The following is a 10,629-nucleotide window of genomic DNA, read 5'->3' on the forward strand; positions in this document are numbered from 1 at the left end:
GGCTTGCCTGGAGAATCCCAGGGATGGGGGAGCCTGGTGGGCTGCCGTCTATGGGGTCCCACAGAGTTGGACACGACTGAAGTGACTTAGCAGCAGCAGCAGCAGGAGGTAAAATTTTAAAAGGTGATAAATTTTTTCAAGTATTTTCTGATTTTAGCCATAATCCAAAGGAAACTGTTAATTTCTTCTTTCCTGCATCCATTTATAAGTGGGCCTGGTCAGGATGTTTCCAGTGAGCTTAAACAAAGATATTTTAGCCCAACATTCAGACATGGGAGCCAGGGTTCCCAGAGATGGGCTGTCATGTATACTTTGCATGTGTGCGTGCTCTGGTGTGTCTGATTCTTTGTGACCCCATGGACTACAGCCCACCAGGCTCCTCTGTCCATGGAATTTTCTAGGCAAAAATACTGGAGTGGGTTGCCACTTCCTTTTCCAGGGGATCGTCCCCACCCAAGGAGAGAACCCAAGTCTCCTGCATGTCTTGCTTTGGCAGGTGGATTCTTTACCACTGAGCCACCTGGGAAGCCCTATGTATACTTCAAGTTATAGGTAACATCCCTTTAGTGATTAACTTATAGCAAAAGAACTAGAATAGAAAGGTTAAAGTAAAAGAAGCAGATCCAATATGGAGTCACATTTGTTCTTCCCTATGGCACCCCACCCCAGTACTCTTGCCTGGAAAATCCCATGGATGGAGGAGCCTGGTAGGCGGAGTCCATGGGGTCGCTAAGAGTCAGACACGACTGAGCGACTTCACTTTCACTTTTCCCTTTCATGCATTGGAGAAGGAAATGGCAGCCCACTCCAGTGTTCTTGCCTGGAGAATCCCAGGGACGGGGAGCCTAGTGGGCTGACGTCTATGGGGTCGCACAGAGTCGGACACGACTGAAGCGACTTAGCAGCAGCAGCAGTACACTTAGTGAAAGAAAGTGAAGTTGCTCAGCTGTGTCCAACTCTTTGCAACCCCATGGACTGTAACCTACCAGGCTCCCCTGTCCATGGGATTTTCCAGGCAAGGGTACTGGAGTGGGTTGCCATTTCCTTCTCCAGGAGATCTTCCCAACCCAGGGATCAAACCCAGGTCTCCTCCATTGCAGGCAGACACTTTACCATAGGTCTAAATTTAAAAGTGAAACTATGACATGCAAGGTGACTAGTGGTAAGGATGCCTTACCACCCTCAGGAACTCCTGCCTCCACTAGTGTGCCTGTTTTCGAGGAGTTGCTTTGTTGGCAGCCAGAACCTTTAGTCTGCACTTGCTCTTCCCAGTGGAAGGGTGTGCCTTTCATTTAGGGAGGCCTGTGCTCTTCTCCAGCTGGAAGCCTGTCCACATTCATCTTACTTTGCAAATGTTTTCTAAATGTGAAGCACTAACTTTGACACAACACAATTCACCCAAAGGAACACAGCCAAGGGCCCCGATGGAGAAGGATCTAGAAACCACCCTACATGAAGACCTGTTGAAGAATGTGTAACAGTTAGGCTGAAATAGAAAATGATCGTTGCCAGCAAATTTTTTAAAAAGTTGTAGTGAACAGGATTTCCTGTAAAATTCTAGTAATTAATGGTAAGTTAGAATAGATATAATTTATTTAGTATTTCCAGTTTTATTGAGATATAATTGACATACAGCACTATATAAATTTAGGTGTACTACATAATGATTTTGACTTAAGTTTGTCATGAAACAATTATCACAATAAGTTTAGTGAACATCCATCATCTTCTATAGATACAAAATTAAAGAAATAGGAAAAAAATGTTTTTCATACGACAGAACTTTTAGAATTTATTCTCAACAGTTTTTACATATAACATATAGCAGTATTAACTATATTTATCATCTTTCTGGGGCCTGTTATACAATTTTTGGACTTCCTTTTTAGCTCAGTGGGTAAAGAATCCACTTGCAATGCAGGAGATGCAGGAGGCAGGGGTTCTATCCCCAAGTTGGGAAGCTCCCCTGGGGCTTGGCAACCCACTCCAGTATTCTTTCCTGGAGAATCCCATGGACAGAGGGTCCTGGCAGACTACAGTCCATGGGGTCACAAAGAGTCAGAAATGACCAAAGCGACTGAGCACACAGCATGCAGGTTACACCAATAGTACTAATTTATCTTATAACTGTTTGTATCTTTTGACTGTCTTCATCTAATTCCCTCTCCTCCCAACACCCCACCCCTTGGTAACCACAAATCTGTTCTCTTTTTCTATGAATTTGTTTGCTTGTTTGTTTGACTTTGAAGTATATTTTACCTACAACACTACATTAGTTCCTGTTACAAAACATGGTGTGGAATAGACATAAAGCTCTTTCAAAGTCTAAAGTTTCATTCTTTCTATTCTTAAATTCTAAATCTATCTTTTCTAGTATTTTAATAAGAAACAAGAAAATCCTGATTGCACAAACAGCACATATGAAACAGATAAAGCTAAATTATTGTCCCTATCAAAGTCCCAGGAGTGGAGATGCCATATTAAGACAGAGTGAGGAGATTTTTAACAAAGGGACTTGCGGGGAGCGAGCTCCGCCCCTGGAAAAGGTCATGAGGAAGGAGGCTTGGCATACGCAAAGGCGGGATCAAGCCTCAGGAGTCTCCCTGGAAATTCTCCAGCAATCTACCCCCAAAACCAGAGTCTGCCTACTTTCTGCTTTGTGCTTTCACCTACACCTCTGACTTTACGGGGGGCTGTCCCCCACTACCTCTCTCTGAAAAAAGAGTTAGCTTAGAGCTCCGGTTAATAATTCCTGGGTGTGACAGGGTTTCAACCTACAAACTCCTTTGGAAATCCTCTAGCCTGCCTGAATAGGTTTTTCCAGCCACATGTGATTGCTCAGAGCCTCCCAACTGTGAGAGGCATGAGATGTTCTAAACTGTCTAAACACAGATTCCTTTGAGCAGTTAAAAGATTGATTAGAAATTGTATTGGTGAAGGATTTTCACTTTTTGGGCCAATGTTTGCTGCTAAGTTTCCATATCCCTTACCTGCTGTGTCCCTGGCAGTGTATTGATTAATATAATTGGTGTAAATAGTAGCTTTAATGTTTGTAACCTGGGACCCTTGAGTTAATTCTTTTTCTTGTTATAGCCCACCACACCTTTGCTCTGTAGGAATGCAACTTTATCTAATGCTTTTCGAGGGTGGCGCTTGACTTATCACCTTTAGAGAAAAATAAGTTTTCTGAAGAAAGGGTCTTAAAATGTTAACAGGCCTCCGGGCCAGAAGATGATGCAAATCACCTAAGCTTTTGCATATGATAAGTTTGCAGGAAGAAAGCCTGGCTTGCTGCATGACTCTACCCCTTCCCCCATTATCCTCTATGCATAACTTAAGGTATAAAAACTACTTTGGAAAATAAAGCACAAGCCTTGTTCACCGAAACTTGGTCTCACCATGTCGTTCTTTCTCTTACCTTCTGGCTGAATTATTCAGCCTCTTTTCTCCACTGAATTTCCTCACTGAGCTATCCTTATTTCAGCCTCTTTTCTCCACTGAATTTCCTCACTGAGCTATCCTCATTCTATTAGTCTTTATATCCTTAATTAATGTTTAATTAAGCAATTGTTTCCTGATCTTCGCCTACGCCGTCTCTCCTTCGAATACCCTGGATCAGCCGGGGCTGGTCCCGGGCAGGGACTATTTGCAAAATTTGGGAAGTGTTAAGCAGAATCTACAAAAGGTAGTAGAGTACCTGGGGCTACATGACCAAATTAGACCTAGAGGAACCCTAAGGTCAGCTCTAATCATAAGAAACCACCACCATCCACCACCCACCTGGTGAAAGGGAGGTGGTCTTTAGTAGTGAGATACTGCCAACCCACCCTGATCACATGGGCAGTCAGGAGGGGAGGGAGGAGGCTAATTAATACCCCAACGTTGTTCTCCTGTGCTCTACTCTTGCCCTGATGCCTCCCGTTGGATAAATCTAACTTTGAAGCAAAGGAGCTTATCAATGTGATTAGTAGGGTCCACTTTCAACACCAAAGATCAGGTGGAGAAGGGTGGAAAGTGCAGACACTTTGTCAGCCAGTGATGTTCACTTCGAAGTGGGAAATAGCATGGGTACTTGAAACCTCCAAATGTGATTCTAAAGATAAACCTTGGAAGTGGAGGAAGCATGGTGTCAAATATGAAGAACACAACAGATGAAAGAGAACAATTGCAGAAATTCTCATCAATTTTTAGGATTTGGAGGATTAATAAAAAATCTTTTATGTTTTGTTGATAAATAAGAGCTGTTGAGAATCTCTTGTTAAAATGCACAAAATTTGAGCCCCACTCCAGGTTTTCTGAATAAGAATCTTTAAGGAAGATATCTTAGAATCTGTATTTTTAACGAGTCCCCAATAATTCTTTTTTAAAACACCTTTATTTTATTTTGTATTTTTCACCATGGAGGATCTTAATTCCCCAATCAGTGATCAAACCCATGCCTCCTGCAGTGGGAGTGCAGAGTCTTACACACTGGACCACCAGAGAAGTCCCTCCCCAATGATTCTTATATTTGTACCAGTTTGCACCCTGATGTGGTCCAAGACTACATTTTAAACATTAGGAATTAGCTAATGCCAAACATGTTGCCACCCAGTGACTGATTTAAGTGGTTCTCTGTGTTAGTCACTCAGTCGTGTCTGATGCTTTGCGACCCCATGACTGTATGTAGTCTGCCAGGCTGCACGGTCCATAGAATTCTCCAAGAATACTGGAGCGGGGAGCCATTCCCTTCTTCAGAGGATCTTCCCAACCCAGGGAATCAAACCTGTGTCTCCTGCATTGCAGGCAGATTCTTTACTGTCTGAGCCACCAGCTGCTGCTGCTGCTGCTGCCGCCAAGTTGCTTCAGTCGTGTCCGACTCTGTGCGACCCCATAGATGGCCTCCCACCAGGCTCCCCCGTCCCTGGGATTCTCCAGGCAAGAACACTGGAGTGGGTTGCCATTTCCTTCTGGGAAGCCCTTATTTGTCTCTAGTAACATATGTAATGTGTGAGAATAGGGCCTAATAGTGTGAGTTCTGACTCAGACTGTTGTGTTGACTAATAGAATAGATAATGCCTCCCTCCTCCACACCTAACCCAGTTAAGTGCTTCTCCAGTTGCAGAGAATGTCAGAGAGTTCAGAATCTAAGTGTTGGACAAATTCCAAGAAGCTAGAGCCAAATAGGCACCATTATTCCTAGGGCTGACCTCTTGCCGTGGCCTTGAGTGGCCACTCTCCCTCTGTAGCCTCAGTCACTCCCTGTCCTTGTCTGCCTCCTCTGGCAGGAGTAGGTGGACCAGGGGCATAAAGAGCTTTTTCTGGACAGGTGGTGGCAGTGAACCCCACTTATCCTCCACCTCTTTCCTGTTTGTTGGTATCCTTGGGTAGAAGTTGGGGGTGATGGGGCTGGTGAGGTAGGCACCAACCCCCATTCCAGAATTCCAAGAATCACAGTTAGAGCAGAAAATAGTATATAAGGAAAAAAAAATGCTCCTCTGGTATACATACCTGAGGCAGATAGACACAGCTGCTATTAAACAATTGCTATGGTGCTGTTGACCTTGATTGTGAAAAAAAATCAAGAAGCACTGTAAACTGAGGAAAGGAGAGCATTTTCTCAACAACTAGAGATGTGAAGGGAAAAGACACACAGACAAGAATAATCAGTAAGCCCAATATTCAGTGCAAGAAGGAAAATGATCACACAAGACTGAACAACATCAAAACAAATATTATGAGAACTAAGCAAATATGACACTGAATTATTTAAAACAGAGACACAGAGGAGGGCTTATGTTTTATAGAAGACTAGAGGGGAAGGGTTACACAGGCCACAAAAATAGCATGTTTGTGTAAACTCGCTTGTGCTTTTTGCAACTGGAAATGAGCTGCTTGATTTCTAACATCACTATGGCAGAGTCAGACTGCTGAAAACTGAAATTTACAAGTGAGGATCATGGGGAAGATTCTCCACATCAGTCACACCATCTCCTTGGGGAAAAACAGACAGGAAGCCAGGCCTCTGCCTGGCTGTGCTGCACAGAGCCTGCTAAGTAATCAGGAATTCACTCATCTTCTCTGGGCCCAGTGTGTGAGAATTAAAGCAAGGTTATTGCATTAAATAATTGACAAGTATAAAATGCTAAAAACCAGGTAATAAATCTAGACATTTTTCAAACATGAACAAACCGTTTCTCTTTATGGCCAGAAGTCCTAAGGCGCTGAGCCTGTTTCCAGCTTATTGCATTGAATGGTTAACTACTTTCACATTTCTCCAGGGTCCCCTAAACTAAATCGTATGTAGTGCTGCCACCTGCTGTCATGAATGAGCACTTCATGAACACTGTGAAGACCTTATCTAACAGACTTTTGAATCCATTGGGCTGATTCTGAATTTGTTCCTTTCTATTGACCAGTTTGAACTGTTATGCCACTTGGCTATTCATATTTGAAGTGCAGTGAAGTGAAATCGCTCAGTTGTGTCCGACTCTTTGCGATCCCATCGACTGTAGCCTACCAGGCTCCTCTGTCCATGGGATTTTCCAGGCAAGAATACTGGAGTGGGTTGCCATTTCCTTCTCCAGGAGATCTTCCCGACCCCAGGATTGAACCCGGGTCTCCTGCATTGTAGGCAGACACGTTACCGTCTGAGCCACCAGGGAAGTCTTATTCATATTTATCATGTACATATTTGTCTACCCACAACATTAAAAGAGTATACAAGTGAACATAAACATTGAAAGAGTATACAAGTGAACATAAATTCAATGTAAGTCTTGTTTCCACTCAGTGCCCTATGTTCATATCCAATGTGACCGTTACCTTTAAGGAAAGGGGAATTTATGAATGAGTAATATTCCATTGTATATATGTACCACATCTTCTTTACCCATTTTTCTGTTGATGGATATTTAGGTTGCTTCCATGTTCTTGTTATTGTCCTGCAACTAACATTGGGGTGCATGTATCTTTTTGAATTATAGTTTTCTCTGAATATATGCCCAGGAGTGGCATTATAGGAATCATCTATTAACTCTATTTTTACTTTTTAAAGGAACCTCCACACTGTCCTCCATAGTGGCTGTACCAATTTACATTTCCACCGACAGTGTAGGAGGTTTCCTTTTTCTCCACTGCCCCTCAGTATTTATTAATATTATTTGTAGACTTTCTCATGATGGCCATTATGACCAGTGTGAGGTGATACTTCATTGTAGTTTTTTGTGCCTGGAAAATTCCATGTATGGAGGAGTCTGGTGGGCGACAGTCCATGGGATTGCAAAGAGTTGGACATGGCTGAGCGACTTCACAAAAATTAGCGATTTGGGCATCTTTTCCTGTGCCTGTTGGCCATCTGTATGTCTTCTTCTTCTAGAAATGTCTATTAGATCTTTTCATTTTTTGAATATTCCTCAGCCATAAAAAAGAATGAAATAATGCAATTTGCAGCAACATGGGGACCTACAGATTATCATACTAAGTGAAGTAAGCCAGACAAAGACAAATATCATATGATCTTGCTTATATGTGGACTCTAAAAAAAGATACAAATGAACTTATTTACAAAACAGAAAGAGACTTGCAGACATAGAAAACAAATTCATGATTATCAAAGGAGAAAGGGGAAGGGGAGGGATAAATTAGGTGGTTGAGATTAATAGATACTACTACTATATATAAAATAGATAATCAATAAGGACCTGTATAGCACATACATATATATATATATATATATATTCTTTTTGAATCTTTACCCATATGAGTTATTATAAAACATTGACTATATATACTATATTAATATTTCATTATGTATTATATTTATATTATATACATAGTGTATACATTATATATTAATATGCATCAAAATTTTTACCCTTAGTATTAGAAAATATTGACTATTATATATTAGTATATCAATTAGCATTATATATTACTACATATCATTTTTTACTTTTATAAGTTATTACAAAATGTTGACTATATAATAATTAATTAACATATATTAAGATATTATATTGTGCTTCCCAGGTGGAGCTATTGGAAAAGAACTCACCTGCCAATGCAGGAGACATAAGAGACATGGGTTCAGTCCCTGGATCAGGAATATCCCCTGGAGGAGAGCATAGCAATCCACTCCAGTATTCTTGCCTGGAGAATCCCATGCACAGAGGAGCCTGGAAGGCTACAGTCCATGGAGTCTCACAGAGTTGGACATGACTGAAGTGACTTAGTACCCACACACAATATATTATACTAATCTTATTATATTAATATATATTATATACACATATACATATTATATTAATATATATTCAATAATTAATATATTACTATATATTCAATATTTTGTAATAACTTTTAAGGGTAAAAAATTCAAAAAAGAATATATATATATATGAATCAATGTGCTATACATTTGAAACTAATGTCATACTGTAAATCAACTGTACTTTGATAAATAAGTAGATAAATAACAATAGAAAAGGAAAAAAGAGAAAGAGAATTTGGACACAGACACAGACATGCAGAGGGAAGATGGCCATGTGACAATAAAGGCCAAGATAGGAGTTGTGCTGTGACAGCCAAGAAACACCTGTACTCTCAGAAGCCGGGTGAAGCAGGGAAAGATGCTTCCTTAGAGACTTGAGGCTGACAGAAGTGAAGGTGTAATAGGTTTGGCTGATAAAGCACCTGTCAGGCATCTCAGAAATACCTGGGTGGCTTGGGGGAATGGGCAGCAGACTCAACTTCCTTCAGTGATGGTGAGGTCCAAACCAGAGAATTTGGTTTTGTGATTGTTTCTTGGCCATGCTGCATGGCTCGCAGGATCTTAATTCCCTGACTAAGGACTGAGCCTGCTCCCTCAGCAGTGAAAGTGCTGAGTCCTAACCACTGGACCACCAGGGAATTCCCTATGATTATTATTTTGAAACCACGTTTACACTCAAGCTGTTACAACTTGTGTGTGTTTGTGTGGGTGTGTGTTGCTCAATTGAGTCTCTTTGTGACCCCATGGACTGTAGACAGCCAGGCCTCTCTGTCCATGGGATTCTCCAGGCAAGAATATGGGAGTGGGTTGCCATTTCCTTTTCCAGGGGATCTTCCCAACCCAGGGATTGAACCTGCGTCTTCAGGATCGGCAGGTGGATTCTTTACCATGGAACCACCTGGAAAGCACAACAACACAATTCACAAGCTGTTGGAGAGCGTTTATTTATCATAAATACTTGAAAGTTAGGGGAAGTAAGCCTGGTCTGTGGGTGGTGTTGATGGCTACAATGATTTTTCCTCAAAATATTTCTTAGTTCTTTATGGTGTGTAGTTCCTACCAGCAAGACTAAGAGAGCTATAAAGCAAAACAAAGGCAGAATCTTCATAGAACTGGACTTAGACTGCCATCTTGTGGATGTTTGGATTTGCAATCTAGTGCTGACAAAACAAATAGCTAAACAAATGTACACATTCATTTTTAAGGTATGTGAAAACTATTGGAAGAGATTCGATTATTCACTGAAGGCCCTCATGTTGCAGAAGAAAAGCTTGAGGCCCAGAGGATGAAATGGCCTCGTGACATTTTCATTTGGTCAGTCTGATGGGCAATTTTGATATATCAACTATGCACTCCCAGCTCAGTAATGAAGACTGAGTAAGTCCCAGGTTGGACAGATATGAGATTTGGGGTGAGATTAAAGAACTGGACATCAAACAACAGACTGGTTCCAATAGGAAAAGGAGTACGTCAAAGCTGTATATTGTCACCCTGCTTAGTTAACTTATATGCAGAGTACATCATGAGAAATGCTGGGCTGGATGAAGCACAAGCTGGAATCAAGATTGCCAGGAGAAATGTCAATAACCTCAGATATGCAGATGACATCACCCTTATGGCAGAAAGTGAAGAGGAACTAAAGAGCCTCTTGATGAAAGTGAAAGAGGAGAGTGAAAAAGTTGGCTTAAAGCTCAACATTCAGAAAACCAAGATCATGGCATCTGGTCTCATCACTTCACGGCAAATAGACAGGGAAACAGTGGAAACAGTGGCTGATTTTATTTTTGGGGGGCTCCAAAATCACTGTAGATGGTGATTGCAGCCATGGAATTAAAAAACACTTGCTCCTTGGAAGGAAAGTTATGACCAACCTAGACAGCATATTCAAAAGCAGAGACATTACTTTGCCAACAAAATTCCGTCTAGTCAAAGCTATGGTTTTTCCAGTAGTCATGTATGGATGTGAGAGTTGGACTATAAAGAAAGCTGAGGGCTGAAGAATTGATGCTTTTGAACTGTGGTGTTGGAGAAGACTCTTGAGGGTCCCTTGGACTGCAAGGAGATCCAACCAGTCCATCCTAAAGGAGATCGGTCCTGGGAGTTCATTGGAAGGTTCAACTGGGTGTTCAGTCGGAGTTGAAGCTGAAACTCCAATACTTTGGCCACCTGGTGAGAAGAGCTGACTCATTTGAAAAGACCTTGATGCTGGGAAAGATTGAGGGCAGGGGGAGAAGGGGACAACAGAGGATGAAATGATTGGATGGCATCACTGACTCAATGGACATGAGTTTGGATAGGCTCTGGGAGTTGGTGATGGACAGGGAGGCCTGGCGTGCTGCAATTCATGGGGTTGCAAAGAGTCGGACACGACTGAGTGA

This window comes from Bison bison, unplaced genomic scaffold, assembly GCF_000754665.1.
Source record: "Bison bison bison isolate TAMUID 2011002044 unplaced genomic scaffold, Bison_UMD1.0 scf7180017864390, whole genome shotgun sequence".
In the NCBI taxonomy this organism is placed as follows: domain Eukaryota; kingdom Metazoa; phylum Chordata; class Mammalia; order Artiodactyla; family Bovidae; genus Bison; species Bison bison.